At 44.4% G+C, this 19045-nt stretch overlaps 2 non-coding genes across 2 annotated transcripts; both read right to left on the bottom strand.

Annotated features, from left to right (window-relative positions):
- Positions 1-6462: 6462 nt before the first annotated feature.
- LOC138235541 (U4 spliceosomal RNA) lies at positions 6463-6604 on the bottom strand. Its single transcript, XR_011188219.1, has one exon. It is a non-coding gene; the product is annotated as a U4 spliceosomal RNA (small nuclear RNA).
- Positions 6605-7952: 1348 nt separating this feature from the next.
- trnat-agu (transfer RNA threonine (anticodon AGU)) lies at positions 7953-8026 on the bottom strand. Its single transcript has one exon. It is a non-coding gene; the product is annotated as a tRNA-Thr (tRNA).
- Positions 8027-19045: the final 11019 nt, after the last annotated feature.

The following is a 19045-nucleotide window of genomic DNA, read 5'->3' as shown; positions in this document are numbered from 1 at the left end:
GACCCAACAACCTTGGCGTTATTAGCACCACGCTCTAACCAACTGAGCTAACTGGCCTCGCAACAGTGCCCCTCTCAGTGCTGCAAAAAATCGAACTCAGGGAATTTCTTTTGTCCTCTTTTGAATAGAAAGCCGTGTAATTCAGTGTACGGGCTTTCTTGTGCACTTTCATGGTTCTTGTAACCAAAATCCTACACTGGCCTGAAATGCCCCCCATTTCACAGCATTTTTCAGCTGATTTAAAATGTACCTAAAGGAGAAGCATTTTTGAAGACCATCAATTACCAAGAGCTTTTGTCAAAGGTTTTGGTGGTCATTTTTAATGAACACAGAGCGCTGTGACCTCGGTTTTACATCTCATCCAAAAGACAGCGCCCTCTTACAACACAGCATCTCCGTCACTATACTGGGGCATTGGGACCCGCACAGACCTCAGGGTGAGCGCCCCCCCGCCGGCACCATTAACACCGCTTCCAGCTGGAAGCTTTGTTTTTCCCTGTAGCTCACCCTCATCCGGGTACTGACCTAGCTCACACCCGCTTAGCTTCAGTGGGTTTTCAGTTGCGAGTTGCAAAAGCCACTGCATTGGCTGGGAATCAAAACCAAGCCTCCCGCGTGGCAGGCGAGAATTCTAACACTGAACCACCAATGCTCAATGCCTGTACCTTCAAAAAAGACGGAGGACATTCACACCTGGCTTAACCAGTACTGCACCGTCCACCATGGAACTGAGGTTAGATATGTTGACGGTATAAAAGCAGGAGCAAGGAAATTCGAGGTTCGCTTGCTACCGGACAATATAAATGGAGGCTTAAGGCACCTGCCCTCTACAATCTGGCTGGGCGCCTGCAATGGCTATGTTTTTTATGTGGGACAACCAAAGGTGTGTTGGCGCTGTGGGACACCTGGCATCGCCCTGCACTGTGAAATGCTGCAAGACCTGTGGCAAACAGGGACATTTAGCCTCTGACTGTTCAATGCTGCCAAAGTGCAATTTACTTGGCTTGGAAGGACACGTTTTTATAAACTGCCCTCATGCCTACGCCAATAAACTCAAAATGAGAAAGGATGAGGCAGTGCTTGTTTCAGCCAAACCGGCCCGAAAAGCCAAAGCAAACAACAAGTCAAACAAAGAACCCTTGTTTGATAAAGTCTCAGCCTCCAGCCAGGATCTGCCCTGCTGTGGTTCCGGGGCCGGTGGAAGAGAAATCCACTACGCCCCCACAACAGACTGCACCAGACAAGCACGAGGGTTTGAAAACCCCCGAGAACAGCGAGGACCCCTCCCCCACTCCTGCTCCTCAGAACGAGGGCCAGTGTGGGGCCCCCCGGTGGAGCGGGTCCAGCGACGATACCCAGGATTCAGCGGAGCTGCTTTTCTCAGACTCTGCAAGTGCTACAGATGCCCTCCTCTCCTCCATCCAGTCCATCACAGAGGATCTGCAGCAAATGGTTGGTGAGGGGGAAGAGGAGACTGGTGCATCGGCTGCACCCCTTTCCCCTCAGTGCTCCCAGGAGCTGGACTTGAGGAAAAGGAAAAATGACTCTGTTTTCTCCCCGAGCGAGGAGGAAGGAGAGCATGGCGATGGGAACAGCTGGAACCCCTCCACCCCTCCCTCTACCCCCTTCCTTGAAATGGACTCCGTGAATGCTTTTACTGCTGCCACCCTGATGAAGGCTCATTCAGAGGATGGCTGGCAGGAAATTGGTAAGAAGAAAAAGAAAAAGAAGAAGGGACCAGGTGAGACAGAAGAGAAATGTGTTTTGTAAAGACTGGTTCCACTTTCTTATGTAATATGGCTCTAAACATAATATCTCTTAACACCAGAGGTATCAATGACAGAGTTAAATGCCAGTCTGTCTTTGATTACCTCCAGCAGAGAGAGGGAGATGTGTTGATGTTGCAGGAGTGTGCTTTAGCCTATTAAGAGAGGTATAAAAGCTTTGAAGATAGGTGGGATAAAGGGCTTTCTGTTTGGTCAGGGGACAATAACAACAGAGCCTCTGGCGTGGCCATTCTTTTCAAAGGATGGGCATTCAAATTGAAAAGTATTCAGAGGGTCATAGATGGCAGGTTGCTGTGTGTGGATGTGGAATGGGGGACCATTAACCTGCGGATATTCAATGTGTATTGCCCTACTGACGTGGGAGGAAGGGTGGAGCTACTCAAGGCACTCTCTCACCTATTGTTATGTAGCACAGACGTGATAGTGGGAGGGGATTTTAATTGTATCTTAGAGCACACAGACAGGCAGTCTAGCTCTCTGATAAAATTGGATTCCAGGTCACTGGCCCTGCAAAACTTAGTTCAAGACTTTAAACTCTCAGACACATATAGATGTATATATCCCACAACAGCAGGATATACATGGTCAGGGAGGAATAGCAGCTCCAGAATTGACTATTGCTTTGTCTCAGAGAGAGTGAAAGTTGTTGGGGTCACTCTTCAGCCTGTCTTCTTCTCAGATCATCAGGCTTTAGGTCGTAGAGTGGAACTCCAGGGCTTTGGCCCAGGCATCTGGAAACTCAACACAAAGCTGCTAGAGAACGAGGGGGTAGTCTCCCGCTACAAGGAGAAACTATCACAGTGGCTGTCCTTGCAGTGTCTGTACGGGTCAGTAGGAGAGTGGTGGGAGGAGGTGAAGGTGAGGACAAAGGCCTTTTTCATGGCTGAGGGAAGGAAGGCTGCTGCCAGACGGAGAGGAGTGCTAGCCAGGAAACAGAGGCAGCTGCAGCGTCTCTACACGATGATGCACAGTGGCTTCGATGTGCTCGAGGATATCACCCTTTTAAAAAAGGACATCCGGAGCATAGCCGAAGAAAGTAGTCGAGTGCAGTTCTTGGAAGAAAATGAGAAGTGTTCTCGCCTCTTTTTCAGGAAAGTGGAAGGCTCCAAGTCTGTCATGGAAAGTGTAGTTGATGAGGAGGGACGAGAGAGAACAGAGCCGAGTGCAATCCTCTCCTGCACCGAGGCCTTCTACTCAAGAATGTACAGCTCTACAGAGGTAAAGGATGAAGAAATTCATTTTTTTACCTCAAAGCTAGAAAACGTTTTGAGTGAAGAAGATAAGGAAGTACTTGAGAGGGATTTGACAGTAGAAGAGCTGAGACAGGCTATGGAGAGCTTACAGAAGGGGAAAACTCCGGGTGCTGACGGGCTCCCTAAAGAATTTTATTGCACCTTTTGGGATCTGCTTCAGGATCCGCTGCTGCTCCTATTCGAGGAAAGCTATAAGACAGAATTGCTGCCTGACTCCTTAAGAGAAGGCACTATCTCTCTCTTGTTTAAGAAAGGAGAAAAGAATGACATAAAGAACTGGAGACCCCTCAGCCTGTTAGGCGTGGACACTAAGATCCTGTCCAAAGCCCTTTTCCTGCGCCTACAAAATGTAGTGGCCTCACTGGTAGGGAAAGAACAGACTTGTGGGATAGCAGGATGCCTGATGAGCGACAACCTGGCCTTGTTGAGGGATGTCTGTCTGTACTCAGAGGATCGCTCCCTCCCTCTGTGCATTTCAGGTGTAGACCTAGAAAAGGCCTTTGACCGCCTAAACCGGCAGTACTTAACATCGGTACTTGAGCACATGAAGTTTGGCCCCATCATGAGAAAGTGGATTAACCTGCTGTACACAGGTAGCAACAGCAGAGTAATGGTTAATGGCAATAGATCACGCCCCTTTGAAGTCTGTTGTGAGGCAGGGCTGGCCATTATCCCCCTTGTTATTCGTTTTGGCTATGGAGCCCTTAGCCTGTGCCTTGCGCCAGGATCAGGCCATTAATGGGATACCAGTACCTGGAAGTGGGGGAGGAGAGGTAAAGACATCTCTATACATGGATGACGTCACCCTGCTCCTCTCTGACAATGCCTCAATTAGTAGAGCTCTGCAGTGCTGTGATCGGTTCTCTTTGGCTTCCTCTGCAAAAATTAACAAATCAAAGAGCGAGATTTTTTATCAGAACTGGAGGGAGCCAAAAGAAGGACATGATCTCAGGCTGCAAGAGAAGAGAATTAAGGTCCTGGGGGTGTATTTTGGAGAAGAGATGGGAACAGTAAATTGGCAGAACAAATTGCCAATCTTAAACAAAAAACTGATGCAATGGAAGAACCGAGACCTCACCATGACAGGGAAGGTGCTGGTCATCAAAGCCAAGCTCTTGCCTGTCTTGAATTTTCTGGCTTCTACCTTCCCAATCCCACACCGTGTTGCGGCGGTGCTGAGGAGATTGATGTTTCAATTTCTATGGGGTGTGAAGCAGGAAAGACTCAGAAGGGAAATAATGTACAGGCCGCTACCCTCAGGGGGGAAGTCTGTCCCAGATATTGCTACGAAGCTGCTGTGCATTTTCCTGGCCTCTGTGCTGAGAGGCTTTGCAACAGCACCTGCAGCGCGTACCTGGACTTATTTTTCCAGGCTCTGGGTAGGTAGGGAGGTGTTCAGAGTGTGGGGTGTCAGACCCAAGCTGGATGTCCCACTCTCTGACACATGCCCTGCAATTTATGGGACAGTTAAAAGTTTTCTAAGATCTCACACAATTGGCCATATTCCCCTCCGAGATGTCAGCGTCCAAAAACTGGAAGATTTCTTTGCACCCCAGAACAATAGGCAGACCCCTGTGGGCATTTTAACATCAGCCCAAACAAGGAAGGTGTGGAAACACACATCCTCTAAGTTTCTGTGCAACATTCACAGAGATTTAGCCTGGAGTGTCGTCCACCAGTGCTTACCGGTACGAACTTCCTTGTACCGTATGGTCCTCACACCCAGCCCTCGCTGCGTTAGGGTGGGCTGCAGCGAGGAGGAGACTGTGACCCATCTCCTGTGGTCCTGCTTTTTTGCTAAGGCCTTCTGGGCACAGTTTGAAGATTGGTTGCAGGCTCTCTCGCCCCAATTTACCCTGACCGCTGCTTTCGTCATATACGGCATCTCTCCTGTCAAACTTCCTCCTGACGTGTTTGACAGGATCTGGGCCGTGGTGAACAGTGGGAAAGACGCCCTGTGGAGAGTGAGGAACATGGGGCTGTTCAAAGGCATCAAGATCCCAGTCAAGGCTGCAGGTAGCCTGGCCCTGTTCATCACCCGAGAGAACTATTACCTCAGAGATCTGTGGAGAGAAGGGAGGGAGGAAGCAGAAAATCTGTGGGAAATAGAGGGCATAGGTCAATATCTCAAGAAACTGTGAAAAACACTATCATGTTTAAGTAAAGAATGTGATTTGCTTCAGAAAAAAGAAATTGTTGCTATGTAACTCGTACCGTGTCAAAATGTAATAAGATGTGATCATATATACTGTTTTAAGTATGTATATTAATGTAAAGCATTTGTGATGCCCTGTATTTTATTGTGAAAAGGAAATAAAAGTTCTTAAAAATCGAAATCGCTGGAGGAAACAGTCCATCTGGCCATGAAACTCATTTGAACGTCTAGCTACAGCAACTAACAATATCATGATTTATTCAGGATGTGTGGAATCAGCACGTCCCGGAGACAGCTTCCGAAATCGTGAGCATTCTCTGGTGGTGTCCTGCAGGGCACCTGTGGGCGTGCATTGGTGGTATAGTGTTGAGCATAGCTGCCTTCCAAGCAGTTGACCCGGGTTCGATTCCTGGCCAACGCAGTGGCAATTGGTTTCAAATGCTGTCATGAGCCTTGGATTATGACTAGCAAAGCGAAGCCTTTTGAAAGAGCTAAAGCACTGCAAAACGGAATTGAAGGAGAATCTTACAGGGGATTCTGAGCGGTGTCTGCATACACGCAGTCCGATACGGGTGCTGAAAGCTTGAGCTACTCTCAATGTCATGCTGCCTTTCCCCGGAGTAAATCTGTTACATTGAAGGAATGCTTCTCGCAGGTTCAAAAGGGACCCTTGTTAATTGGAGAAATCAATGATTTCTAATGAATTCTGTATGTGTTAAAAGACAGCTATACACAGAAAACATGCAGGACACTGCCCATGATGTTTCCCGAGCCGAAACACAGTGCGTTTTTCCAAGACATCTGACAAAGCTCGCCCACTGAAAACTGCAGCAGATCGTGTAAAGACCTTCAACTTTGTAACTACTGCACGCACAGGAAGCACAATAAATTCCTCTTTTCAAACTGTCAAAGGTTTGCTTTGCAAACGCTGCAGGACATCGCACAATCTCTTTTGAACGGGGACAAACGATTTCTTATGGGGCGCAGTAAGTACAGACGTTTAAAAAGCTCCACTCATGCCGACGATGCAGCATGAAGAAGCGCAACCTAACGTTTGACAGACAAAAGCCGGGCGCCGCTACGAGCAATATGAAATCAAACTGACAGCACACGGCGTTTCGCGCTGACTCAAAAGTGATCTCGACAGACGCTGTTCTCTGCATAACGCTGAAAGAGATAAAGAGCGTTTCTGTTGAGACGTAACAAGCTCGTTTCTTTCTACCATGATGTCACCATGACAAAATCTGTCTTTAAACACCTTGCTCAGTCTCTGACGAGACTGTCAAAAATTGCTTTCGCCGATTGTATTGCAAACCAGCGGAAGCGGGGTATTGGGAAAAGTTTTCAACTAGCAACAATCGTGCGTGCTAATTAGAACAACAGCAACGCTGAGCTCTCAGCACCGTACTGAGCCCAGGTGTTATTCTAAAGCTGTCAGGTGCAGTTCATTTATATGAAGGAAATCTCTTACTGGGTACGATTACAATGCAGTAAGTAGCACAGGCTACTTGGGGAATAGCCCGATGTGTTTTAAAACGACCCGAGCCAGGTAGGAGTCGAACCTACAATCTCCTAATCCGTAGTCAGATGCATTATGCATTGCGCCACTGTCCCTGGTGTGACACTACAGGACTGTAACCCAGTGATCTCAGCCCTGCAACTAGTAAAATATTACCCCCGGTCCATTCTTTTCCAAAAGTGAGAAACACCTGTTTTCTACATTTTGTCTGTTTTAAAACCATATCTCTTTAAACCAAACCAAGAGTTTGTCTTTTGCACTGATATTCTGATTCATTTCGATTTCAAAGAAAAAAAAGCATTACCTTCCAAAGCATCATAAAATTGTCCCTTCTTCCAGACTCTACTTCTCTCTTGTAGTAGTACAGTAGACCTTTCCAGGTGAGCAGATCACAGAGTCCGAAATGAGCTTCCTCCATCAAGCAAAGTACCTGAACATGACTCTGTCTTCATAAAAGCGCCCCTGTAATAAAGAAATTAAATCCGAAATCAAGAGGGCAGTTGCCTACTGAAGTTCAAGAAGTCATCAATTTTAACCTAGCAACACATTAAAGGCTGCATCTATACAAGTACGATTCTAGAAATGCTCACCAGATTACGTTTTAAGAAGGAACTGCGCCTCAGGTTCCGCCGAGATCTTAACTCGGATGGCAGGATTCAGAGTCCGGAGTGCGGACTGATGCCCTCAGTGATCTTCCGCGTATTCAAACCGCCAGCATGTGACTCCCCTGTCCCCGTGACCTCATTGCTCTGCTCTCTCCTCTGTGCAGCCGAGCCCGACTCATGATAAAGTGGAAAAAAATATGCCCTCAACGTGAGATTTACTCTGGACGAGGATAGATGTTACCTTTTTATCGTTGAATAGGATGTATGTGATGTGGCGACTAGGTTCAATTTTGTATCCTCTTTAAAAGATTAAGGACTGGGGTGAGCGTGATTTACCACCCTTTCAGCTAAGGACCCGACATGCGCACCGTTTAAGCTGCATAGACTCGGTCGATTAACTCTTCTCCATTAGCAGGGTTAAGGTTAAAGAAAAAAAACATTGCTGACTTCTTTTTTTTTTGCCAGCCGCTAGCGCTGATTAGCAAGGTTTGTATTTCATGTTTTGCAAGTTGCATCCATTTTAAGAAAAACAAGTCGCGTTAAAGACAGGAAATGAATACTTACATTTAATTAAGTCTAGCCGTAGGCGGTTGTCCATAATGACCAGTACTGTTCGAGAAGACAGAACAAAGAAGGCACCGCTGGGATTCGGACCCAGGATCTCCTGTTTACTAGACAGGCGCTTTAACCAACTAAGCCACGCCGCCCCAGGAGTGTTGTCCTTTTGCAGCCACTTGGACACACCTTTAGAAAAACATTTTGTTAACAGGCATTCTGCCTCAGCCTAAACACCTATAGCTTGCAAAGTGCATGCTATTAGACAGGCACCTCTGCAAGACCTTAAGAGTCTCTTAAACTAGTGATAGTAAGTTGTTCCCAACGGGTGATGTTCGGCTTTCAAATCATCTCTCCGTGGAAGCGCCGAGATGCAGCTGTTTAAGGCTTAGAAGCAGCTGACTGTTTCACTACCTAGCTGATCACTGTCAGTCAGGGAGCTCAGAGGTGAAAAGCCTGTCTGAGAGACAATTCGCCGTCGATCAGTTCAATATGTTCCGTACCAGCTCGGCGCACCTGAGATCATCTTGGTAGCCGTGTAGCTCATATAGGTGAGAGCGTGTGTGTGTACCACCGTGATTGGATGCCGGCCCTTCTCAGGTCACAGTAAACCTTCTGCTCAAAAAAAGTGAGGTTTTATTTAATCTCTGACCAAGGGAAACGTTTCATTTTTTCAAAGAAATGTTTGTTAAAAAATAAAGTCATAGTTCAATGGGATTCAATCATAGACCGTGTGATATGGAAGTCAGGAACCTAACCCACAGCACCACCAGCACAGTCACGTGCTAAGTGCTGAAAAAGCACTACAGAAACATTATCGACAGACAATGTACAGCGTGTACTATTCTTGTGTTGCGGTACATGAATATAATTATATCGTTATTAATTTCTAATTTATAACTTTATTAACTTTATAAATTAACTTTATAAATTTATTAACGTTATTAATTAATTTCACGACGCACAGACAGGGCGCGGGGAGCCGCCGCCTGCAAACACAGCTCCAGGCAGGACTCCACTCCGCAGGAGCCGCAGAGCAGAGGAGATGGGGGCAGCTTAGCTCCTGTGCAGAGACCTGAGCTGCTGTTGCTGCAGACACTGTCTTTTCTGCACTCGGGGTAGGAGTGAATGTTGAGTTGCCCTTAGAAATGAAGCAGAGCACTTCAACGGCACGGGTGTGTGTGTGTGCGCCCTGGTGATTCTGGGAGACAGATTGAACCTGGGCTAAAAGAGAGGGGGCTTAGCCCTCTTCCATTTGCTAGTTCAAAGTTGTACAACCCATTTGTATCTGCTAGGCGGCGCAGTCGTCGTGCACAAAGAACGCTTTGAAAAGCGTCAAAGGCAAGTCATTCCGAGTTGGTCGTTTGTGTTTTCCGTTCAGACGCGAAATGCTGAAATGATCTCTCGGCTCCTCGGTTGTCATTTCTGCTCCTTAAAGGAATCACAGCACCCGTCGGCTTCCAGCACGGTGGTTCGGGACACAATGCCGGGGGTCGGAGAGAGCGATGTCTTCCTCGTTAGTATAGGACCTGTCACCTGTCCCCACCTGTCACGCGGGAGACCGGGGTACATCAGGACGCGCATTGAAGTGAAAGCAGGATGTGAAGGCAAACGTGATAACCACTACACTACGGAAACGGTGGTAAGATATGCCCAGCGGCCCAGTGTTGAGCTTCGCCATTGCGATTCAGCTGCTTCCAGTGCCTTTATTGGAGTGCGCTGATGGACCGTGCTCTCTCTCCAGAGACCAGCACGCCTGTCATGGACGGAGCAGGAAAGGCGCTGCCACATTCTACAGCCCTCTCCACGCAATCGACGAAATCTGGCTACTGAAGTGGAGAAAATCGCCTCTCCAGAAAGTGCAAATATCATCTTGGAGAGTATAAATCCTATTGCCGAAGGTCAGCTCTGTCTACCAGAGTGACCCTCCCACCTCCTGCAGCGATGGTCAGCTCGTCTCACACGCGAGAAGTTTTGGCTGGAAACAAGCGCCCCCTCTTCTCGCACGTTTTGCACGTTCGAGAAGGATCTTCTTCACATTCGCCCATGCAGTTCCCAGTCTTGTGGACGAGGACAAAAAGAACACACAAGGGCTCATCCAGGAGTTGAACCCAGGACCTCCCGCACCCTAAGCGAGACTCATACCCCTAAACCAATGAGCCACGGCAGCACTTTCCATTTTATTCTGTCAGCGAGCTTGAGGACGGGGGAGAGGCGTCATTCGCTCGTCCAGTCAGACCTTCATCAATAAGTCAAGAAAGCTGCAATTACACGACTGCCTTGCAGACGAAGGGCAGTGAACTGCACCCGGTAAGAGGGGAACAAGCGGCACTAGGTGACACCGAGGCATAACCCCAGCGAGGGGGGTTAGCTTGCATGGTACAGCGCTCGCTTTGCATGCGAGAGATAACGGGATCATTTCCCACGTCCTCCAGGTGTGTGCTTAGAGCTTGATGTGCCGAAAGGTGTCCTTTAGCCTGTGGTCACGCCTTGCATGGAGAGCGTCATGCAGCTGTCAATCATTTTGCAGCCACGCCCCCTCTTCATCTTCTCTCTGCCTTAAGCGTCTCCGCCACTCTCTCTTGACATTTCATGTCAGCATGTCAGAAGTCCGAGTGACGTTTTTAATGGCTGAGTGAGGGCACGATGCTGAAGCAGAGAGGCCACTTCAGCCAGAGAGACTTGTGCTAGGTGAGATCTGAAAAACGGACTCGCAACAGAAACAGACCAAAAAAGTATCGGTGAGATCAAAAGGCAAATGCAACATCCAGCAGAGGGCGTCTAAAGATTAGGGAACGGGCGACTGAAATCCATATGAGGCAAACTTTCCAGCTGTGTACTGCAGCTGGCCTCGTTGGTGTAGTTGGTAGCGCGTCAGTCTCATTGTCTGAAGGTCCTGAGTTTGATCCTCACATGGGGCAGGGCTGCTTCCTCTCTTGCTCTTTTCAAACACTTGCGGCAACTGTTCGCTCATAACCACGTCTGGAATGCGTGACCTTTACACGGGGGAGAAGCAACGCCGCATCCCTTTTCTAAAGAACATTCACATTCAGAAATAAGTCAAGAAATTTGCCATTACTTTAGCTCGCGCTGCTGTCAGCCTGCCCATGTTGCCAAAGAAAGATTCACTCGGCGTCAACATGACAGAACAGCGATCACTTGAAAACACTGTTCCACACTCCGTAAGCAAGAACTTCAGTGTTTGCAGTCACCCGATATGCCGATAGTCAAAGGAGTACAAAACATGAAGCGTCAAAAGACAAGATGAGTTGATGGAAAGAGCCTTGAATTGATGAGCACAAAAGTTCAGCTCGTACAATAGGCAACGAAGGTCCCGGCGTCATCATCGCACTTGAAAGGACTGCCTTGCAGACTAAGGGCAGTGGGAGGTTGCTGTTTTCAGATGGAGGCATTGGGATGGTGGGCCGAGATCTATTCTTCTTAAGGAATTCTTCATCGTGAAAGATCGGTCCACAGGTCATCCAAAGAACTTACAAATTTTTTGGACTCAGGGAATCACGTGCTTCCGGAAGGGAGTGAAGTGCTCAAACACATGACATGCCCCCTTGATCTCACATGCACAATTCTGCTGCAACATGCACAGCTACCGTCCACACCAGGCAGTGGGGCTTCAGCAGAATTTGCTACGCCACCTGCAATAACATATCCAGCTGCACACATATACATGGCCCCTCTGTCCTTTTCAGGATCTCAAAAAAAAGCATAGCATGGTTTTCCTGCAACCTGATTGACCGCATCTCCCTCAGAATGTGCCCCGTTGCATTCATTGCTGAAGCAGGACGGAGGCTAACGGACATGCCAGAACAGTTAGGCTCAGCGATCTCTCCAAAATATTGTGGTTGTAGTGGAAGAAATATGGTTTAAATTGTACCTTGGTATTTCAAACTCTCTCTAGAATGTTATCCTTTTCTATTTTATTTTGACAGAAACTGGCTAATGACACTAGATGAAAAGAGAAGAAAGAAAACACAACGTTTCGGCCGTGGAGCCTTCTTCAGGTGTGAGGGCTCCACGGCTGAAATGTTGTGTTTTCTTTCTTCTCTTTTAAGCATGGAATAGACCTATTACTTGTTCCTTTGCAGCCTACGCATGCTGACACAGCTCCCCACCTGAACTGCTTATGATGCCTGGTAGTTTGTGGTACTTGGGTATTGTCTTATGTTTGCTCAAACTGCATATGTGTGATTGCATATTTTTGGGTATTTTCATATGTCAATATTTAATTCACTGACATTCCTGTATGCTTGGAAGAAAGGTAGATTGGATTTGGCACAGGACGCCTGCCCATATTTGTTGATCATTGTTGGGCTGGAAAAACAACGATAAAAAGTGTATGAAAAAAGCTCTCTCCAATATTTCCCTTCTCTTCGCCATGGTTACACTGCCTGTTCTTTCCGTCTTTTGTCCTTCTACAAAGATTCCAGGGCTCTTTTTCCACCATAATATCAGAAGCCAAAAAATAACCATCTAATGTGTAAACAGCATTTGTAATGTTGGTAGCTGGAAGAGGTTAAGTATGTTTGCAAGACCTAGTTGATTACACCAGACTTACTTTGTTGTTGTCAGTTTTTTTTTTCTCTTTTAAAGGCTGTAGGTGGGGTGTGATGGACTGTACCACTATCATAGAAGATTTTTTCAGGACACATCGCAGTTCCATAGTAGAATTTATCAATAGTAGAATTCCATAGGACATTATTTACCAACATATTACCCAGTGTGAGACTCTGCCAGTAAACCTCAGAGCATTGAGTTCTCCACTGATAAAGATGGCTGTCTGAAGTCATGAAATCCACTGCTGGGATGCCTGAGAGACAGTAATTGAATCTTGGCTGGAATTAGGCTTTCTATTAGTGTTGATCTTTGGGAATTATGTGGTAAAAAGGGAAAACTCCTTTACTTTAGTCACTTTGAATGTTCAAATGTACAGAACCTGCAAAACTAAGCAATGAAAAAAATCCATCACCACTCTCATGATAGCATAACTCATAGTCTCTGCTGTTGTGTAACAATACACACTTTCAATTTTCTTATCGCCTGTCTCCAGAGAGAATCTTGTTAGTGCTGATGACCTTGAATTAGACCTTGTTGACTCTGTAAAACAATCTTCCTCTGCTTAGAATTTCACTCAGATTGATTATGTTCTCAGATTATTCCTGGCAGGACTGAGTTTCCAGGAAATGAAAAGTGAAAGAAAAAGTACAGAAGATCAGCCCTTGAATATACAACATTGTGCAGTGAGATTGTTAAATGTATTAGCTGCTATCCCGTGCTAGAGCCTGTCGTGGTAAGCAGTGGATGACAGGATCTAGCATAGATACTAATGAAACACTGTTAATGAAAGATAAAACACTTGAGTCTTATTTTAGTTTTCCATTTCCCTTTCATTTGTGATGTACTGTACAACAGGCCACAGAACATGCACAAAAACAGATATGCACACATTCACACCAGGCAATGACAGTCTGCCCAGTCAGAATCTGAGCTGAGGTATCAGAATTCTGAATTCCCTGAATTCTGTCATGGATCATCCACAATAAGGGCAATGTTTGAACACGAGGATCCCCAGGAGAGAGCCTAGTAACACAAATCTTGGAGCAAAAGCAGATGATTAACTTCATAGTTTGTGTGGTTGAGCCAAAGTTGAGCATGAGGATATGTGAGTCACCATTCTTAGAAATGGATCCAACTTCAGACAGGCGTCAAAAGTAAGAGTATACAGTGCTGGGGCAATGACACTTCAATGATCAGAAGGATAACAAGAGTTTTAATGCATTGAAATTGATTTTCTGGTGATGCACACTGTCATGGAACTATTAATTTTTTAAGGATCACTTACTGACGTCAGACAGCTGCCAATTCTCCAGACTGGAAGGATGAACAGTTTATCCCCCTAGGTACCATATTTCCATATTTCGAAGCATTGGAATAATACATGTCATACAGCAACATAAAAACAGGAAGACAAGTATCACAGCCCCTATAATCGGTGTTAGTAACTTAAAAGAAAAACATTCCCCCTGGCCCAAACAGTGATTCTAACCAGGAGAGAAAAGCCAGTGTATCTTTTATGCCTCTCTCTTTATTCACCTTGTATTTTAGTTCTTTCAAATGCTGAATAGCGAGCGTAATATTTCCGTAATCATCGTCATTAGCTGGAATATATGTACAACAGGAGTCTCCTACTAAAGCATAGACTCCTCCAGATGCTGCATTTTGAAGGTCCAGCACGAACCTGTTCTGAAGTACCATTAATCTAACTCCCCTTAATTCTTGTTTGATAGCGTCTAAGCCTTCTAACGTGATATTAATAAAAGAGTACATTTCATAAAAAGTCGCATGGGTGAGGCTGTAGAATGAGGCATTAAAGCACATATATAACAAGATGCATTAAATTTCTTTAACTTTACAGCATGATTTATAAATTTATACCACAAATTACTCATATCCCCCTCATTATCAGTTTCATTCAGCCAGTTTGTATACAAAGAGGCTTCGTGTTTAGATTCTTCCTCTTTTGGGGTGGTGACAGGCTTCTACATAAAAAGGAAAAAGGCTGTGCACATCAGTCCCACGCAGGTTATCCCCATCTGTCCTTGTGGAGACATCACTCCTGCGCTTTGCTCAGTTCGTTTGTGACCTTTTTACAGTGGGAAGCATGAATCCAGGGCACCATTTCTGTGACCTTCACAGCAGTGGCAGTGGTCAGCAGCACCTGGTACAGCCCCCTCCACCTGAGTGAACACCATTTCTTTTTCCTGAAGTCTTTCACCAGAATCCAGTCTCCTTATTCACTCATTAGTTCTTACAGCACAGGTAAATCCCTGTGGGCTGGAGCCCAGCATAATCTTAGGCTTTTTTGGTCAACATTGGTCAACAGATTGGTCAACAACTGGGTAATAACTCTTAGAAAAATCTACACATTGTTCCCCTGCCTCAGCTGTGACGTTTTGCAGAACAATTCTAGCTGAAGTTGTAAAATTTCTCTTTGTTCCGTTCCTGCAAAACATCTTATTATGAGCAAACAAACCACAATAATCATTTGCATCTAGGGGAATCACTCCCAAGGGTAACCCCCCTTAAAGCTATATTGTTCTACCCATCAGGTTCTGCCACTAGATAAGAGAACCTTTCCCATGAAATCATTTTTTGACCTTCATGATCCCTTCAGGGTGTACAATTAGCACAGAAGCAGCAGCTTTAGTCCACATGTTTTTCAAACAGGATATTAACGATATGATCATAACGAATAATACCAGACCCACAAATATGTATTGAACCAGAGACCCTCTCCATGTTCCTAGCACAGACTGTAGCCATGTACCAATGCCCCAATCATCTGGATTATAATTATGATATATATTTTTCTTCATCATAGATGTGCTTTGCTAAGTCCTAGCAACCTACAATACTACAATAGAGAATTAGCAAATTCAACAATCCATTCCTCCAGCTAAATTCATCCCTCCAGGAAGTTTCATTGATTGGCCCGTGATGATATCAAACAGGCTGTTACACAGTTCTGTTTGATCCAGCCCGCATCCCATGGCGTTCCTTCAGTCTGATGTCTAGTCGATCTTTCAGAGATCTGTTCCTTCATTCCACTGTTCCAGCAGACTGAGGGTGATCTCAGTCCATCTCACTCCGAACAATGCAGCCACAGCCTGACACACCTTCCCTGTGAAGTGTGTTCCTTGATCATAATACAAGGGGCAGGGCAGTGCCCACCGAGGGCTTATCTCTGTTATCAAGTGTTTGGTAGACACAGAGGCAGTGGCAGCAACCCACCAGGAAAACAGATTATAAGAGCCCAGTTTTCCCTTTACAATTTTCAATTTCCCAGGTTTGAAAGGTTCCTCAGTAGCAGGCCTTTTGAGCTGTTGCACCCGCACCTGAACTGTAGTTGAGTTCCTTTGATAAACATTACATCCAGATACCACATAAGTGGTTACGGCTTCAAACCCGGTTCTCACCCAGTTTTGGGTAACCGGCACACCATTTGACTCCCACCTGGGTGTCCAACAGAGTGCATTTGTCGGGCTATAAAGGGCATTAGGCTGTGAGGGCATGCAGGGCGTCTGGTGTGCTGTCAGCTCCACACCCCATCATCATGCAGCCCCACAATCTTTTCTAACCATGTCCATTTCTCTGCTTCACAGAGGTCTCAGACTACTGTTCTACAAGTATTGCTCACCTGACAGTTGCATCTGCAAAGTTGTTCCCTCGAGTTACTGGAAACATTTCTTTATTATGTGATTTACACATTACCACAGCTACTTCAGTCAGTAGCTGCAAAGCTTCTAACAGTTCAGAGATAAACCCAGCATTCTTAACTGGAGTCCCTGCTGTGTTGAGAAAATCCCTATTCCTCCACCACCATCCAAAATTGTGGCATGCACCAAATGTATATATAGAGTCTATATACATATGCAGCCATTCAAAACAAGCGGGGTACGCTGCGGTATAACACGGTGGGCGTGTCGCAGTATACCGCATCATACCGGACGCAAATTAGATTATGTTAATAGTATCCGGAATCACCTTGTAAAATCGCCAGGTGGAGCTAATAAAGGTTAACCTCTCCTGTACAGCATTTGAGCTGTCACCAGAAAACGTCAGTTTTGAATCCTGATCACTGCTGAGGGACAATCTTTATTCAATTAAGAATTTAAGGTGTATACTCTTTAGACTTTAAATTTAAACAGTGTATTACAGCATGTTAATCATTAAACATTAAAAAGGCGGTATATTTTATAAAAGCAAGATTGTTCTGTTGGACAAAAGTACACAACCTACCACCTTTATCATAAATATTTTAATTATGCAGGAATATTTTATGCATCAAAGTCTTTACTGAAGATATTACTAAGAGTATTAATAATGAATGACCTTGGACAAGCTGTAAGCTCAAAGTATTACCCTGGTCCACATTCTTTGTAACCGTCTTTGTAAACGAAAATAGTTTATTTTTTCATTGACAAAAAGTAACACCACAGCATTTAGTTGATCCGATCACGCATTCATTTCTAATCATACAATGTAATTCTTGAGAATCTCCGATTCACCATGCCTTTCACATGCTCATAAACGATTTTAATTTAGGAATATAAACATATTAATGTATGTAAACTGTACTGTATATTGCTGGTCTTGGTAGTTTAAAGAAAAAATACACACCAGTATTCCATTTCTCCCTAAACATTTTAAGCATCAAAGTCTTACATGTTGTTATTTGGGAAACATTTTTACGTGCTCCTTCTGACCATATTAGGATTATATACTTTGTGAAAAGTGATAGTATTTAACCTTTTCTGTGAATTCGCTTGTTATCTAACAAATGCATACTTTTAGAATTTGATTAACAGGGAATATAATATGGAATTGCGTATCTAAACAACTTAATAATGATATAATTATAATAATGTACTGTCTGGCGGAATAAACTGAAGAGGTTAGTTAATGCGACACGGAATTATTAAGAATTATCACCTCTTTTTACACTTGAGAACAAATGAGAACATTCCACTCAGTGGGATGTTATCTCAAGCACCTGCTAATTCGTTTTACACCACTGGACGACAGGAGAATGTGACTGTACTGTATCTGTACAGAATGTATCTTTCAATCAATACAGTAATTGATTAAAATCGCAATCGTGCGTTTAATTAAATGCCTTTTTTGATTCACAATCTGAAAATGAAAACAGCGGTAAAGTCACCTTGAATTTAAAAAAAACGATTTTGGCACGCCTGTAGCATTTTCACGAAACCTCCTAAAGTTATGAGAACACTTGCTTTGTGTATAAAGTACATTGTGAATGTTTTCACAGCCTTCACTTTGTTGTTTTTATGCCATTTTTTTGACCACACACAAATATTCCTATGTCCGTATCTTCGCAAGGGAATCAGTGCGAATTTTAATACTAATTAAATGACCGCGGGCACTTTCCACCCCCGCTACATTCTCAGAGTAGAACAGACTAACCTTCTAATGAAAGACGGTCCACCTCCCACGGACAGGAAAAGTGCCCACAGGCACTTAAACTTAATATGGTCAGTAACAGTAAAGAGTAACATGGTCAGAATGTTTAGGGAGAAAGTGGAATACTGGTCTGTATTTTATCTTTAAACTACCAATACTAGCCATATACAGTCTGTAATGTAGGGATTTCTATATGTCTTTATTTAGTGGTTACATTAGTGAAAAGGCTAAACTTTTAGCTTCACGCGTACGTATGGTGTACATGTTTGTTTTGGGTTTTGCTTGTTCACATATCTCCCCTTTTTATAAAACAACGTGGTTGAAAACTGTTCCAGAGACACTGTTGTTTCATCAGTTAAAAGTACATCATGAAATGCCTCTCCCTGTTCAATCTACTGTTAAAAAGAAAAGGAGCATAAAGCGTCTGATGGTCATAAACGATATTCATTTAGGAACAGCATCAGAGATATGTTTTTAACTGCACTGCATCGGAGAGAATACCATAGTGTGTTTTTTTTTTTTACTCCCTGGCGGAAATTGGCTTCCATAAGAATCAATATGGCTCAGAGATTAAATAAAACTTCACTCGCACCAAACAAATGTATATTTCTAATCACAACATGATCGAATTTAAGTCATTTTAATAACAATGAATAGTCACCTATGCGTTACAATATAAACATTTATATTGATTTAAATCGCGTTTAAATCGCCGTTATTTAAAACCCATAAATAAAGCTGATACTGTTTAGACTTTTAATTATTTAAAACTGTATTACAGCAGCACAATGCACAATGCAACGTAAATCGCTATCTTTGTCTTCTGTGTAATAATGTTCACCTCTCTGTCCAGCAAATTAACAATAGTAATAATAATGAACTTTATTGTATATGGTGCCTTTAAAGGTGGCTCCTCAAAGCACTTTACAGGTTAAAAACAATAACAACAATACTGTTTGACTGGGCAAACGATTTTTTTTTTAAGAACTACAAAATGAGATATAATGATGTGTTCCGGTTTAGACATAAACGAAGAGCATAACACGTGGGCGGCGTAGCGGTCGGCTCTGGCTTTCCCATCTACTGTATACCGATACGCTGCATACAACCCCCCTCTCTGCGGGAGTTCTGGCTGTGGCGAATTAAACCGGTTTCACAAGTATTTTCAAAGT

Source organism: Lepisosteus oculatus, unplaced genomic scaffold (assembly GCF_040954835.1).
Source record: "Lepisosteus oculatus isolate fLepOcu1 unplaced genomic scaffold, fLepOcu1.hap2 HAP2_SCAFFOLD_82, whole genome shotgun sequence".
NCBI lineage: Eukaryota > Metazoa > Chordata > Actinopteri > Semionotiformes > Lepisosteidae > Lepisosteus > Lepisosteus oculatus.
This window is presented reverse-complemented; position numbering and strand designations above follow the sequence as displayed.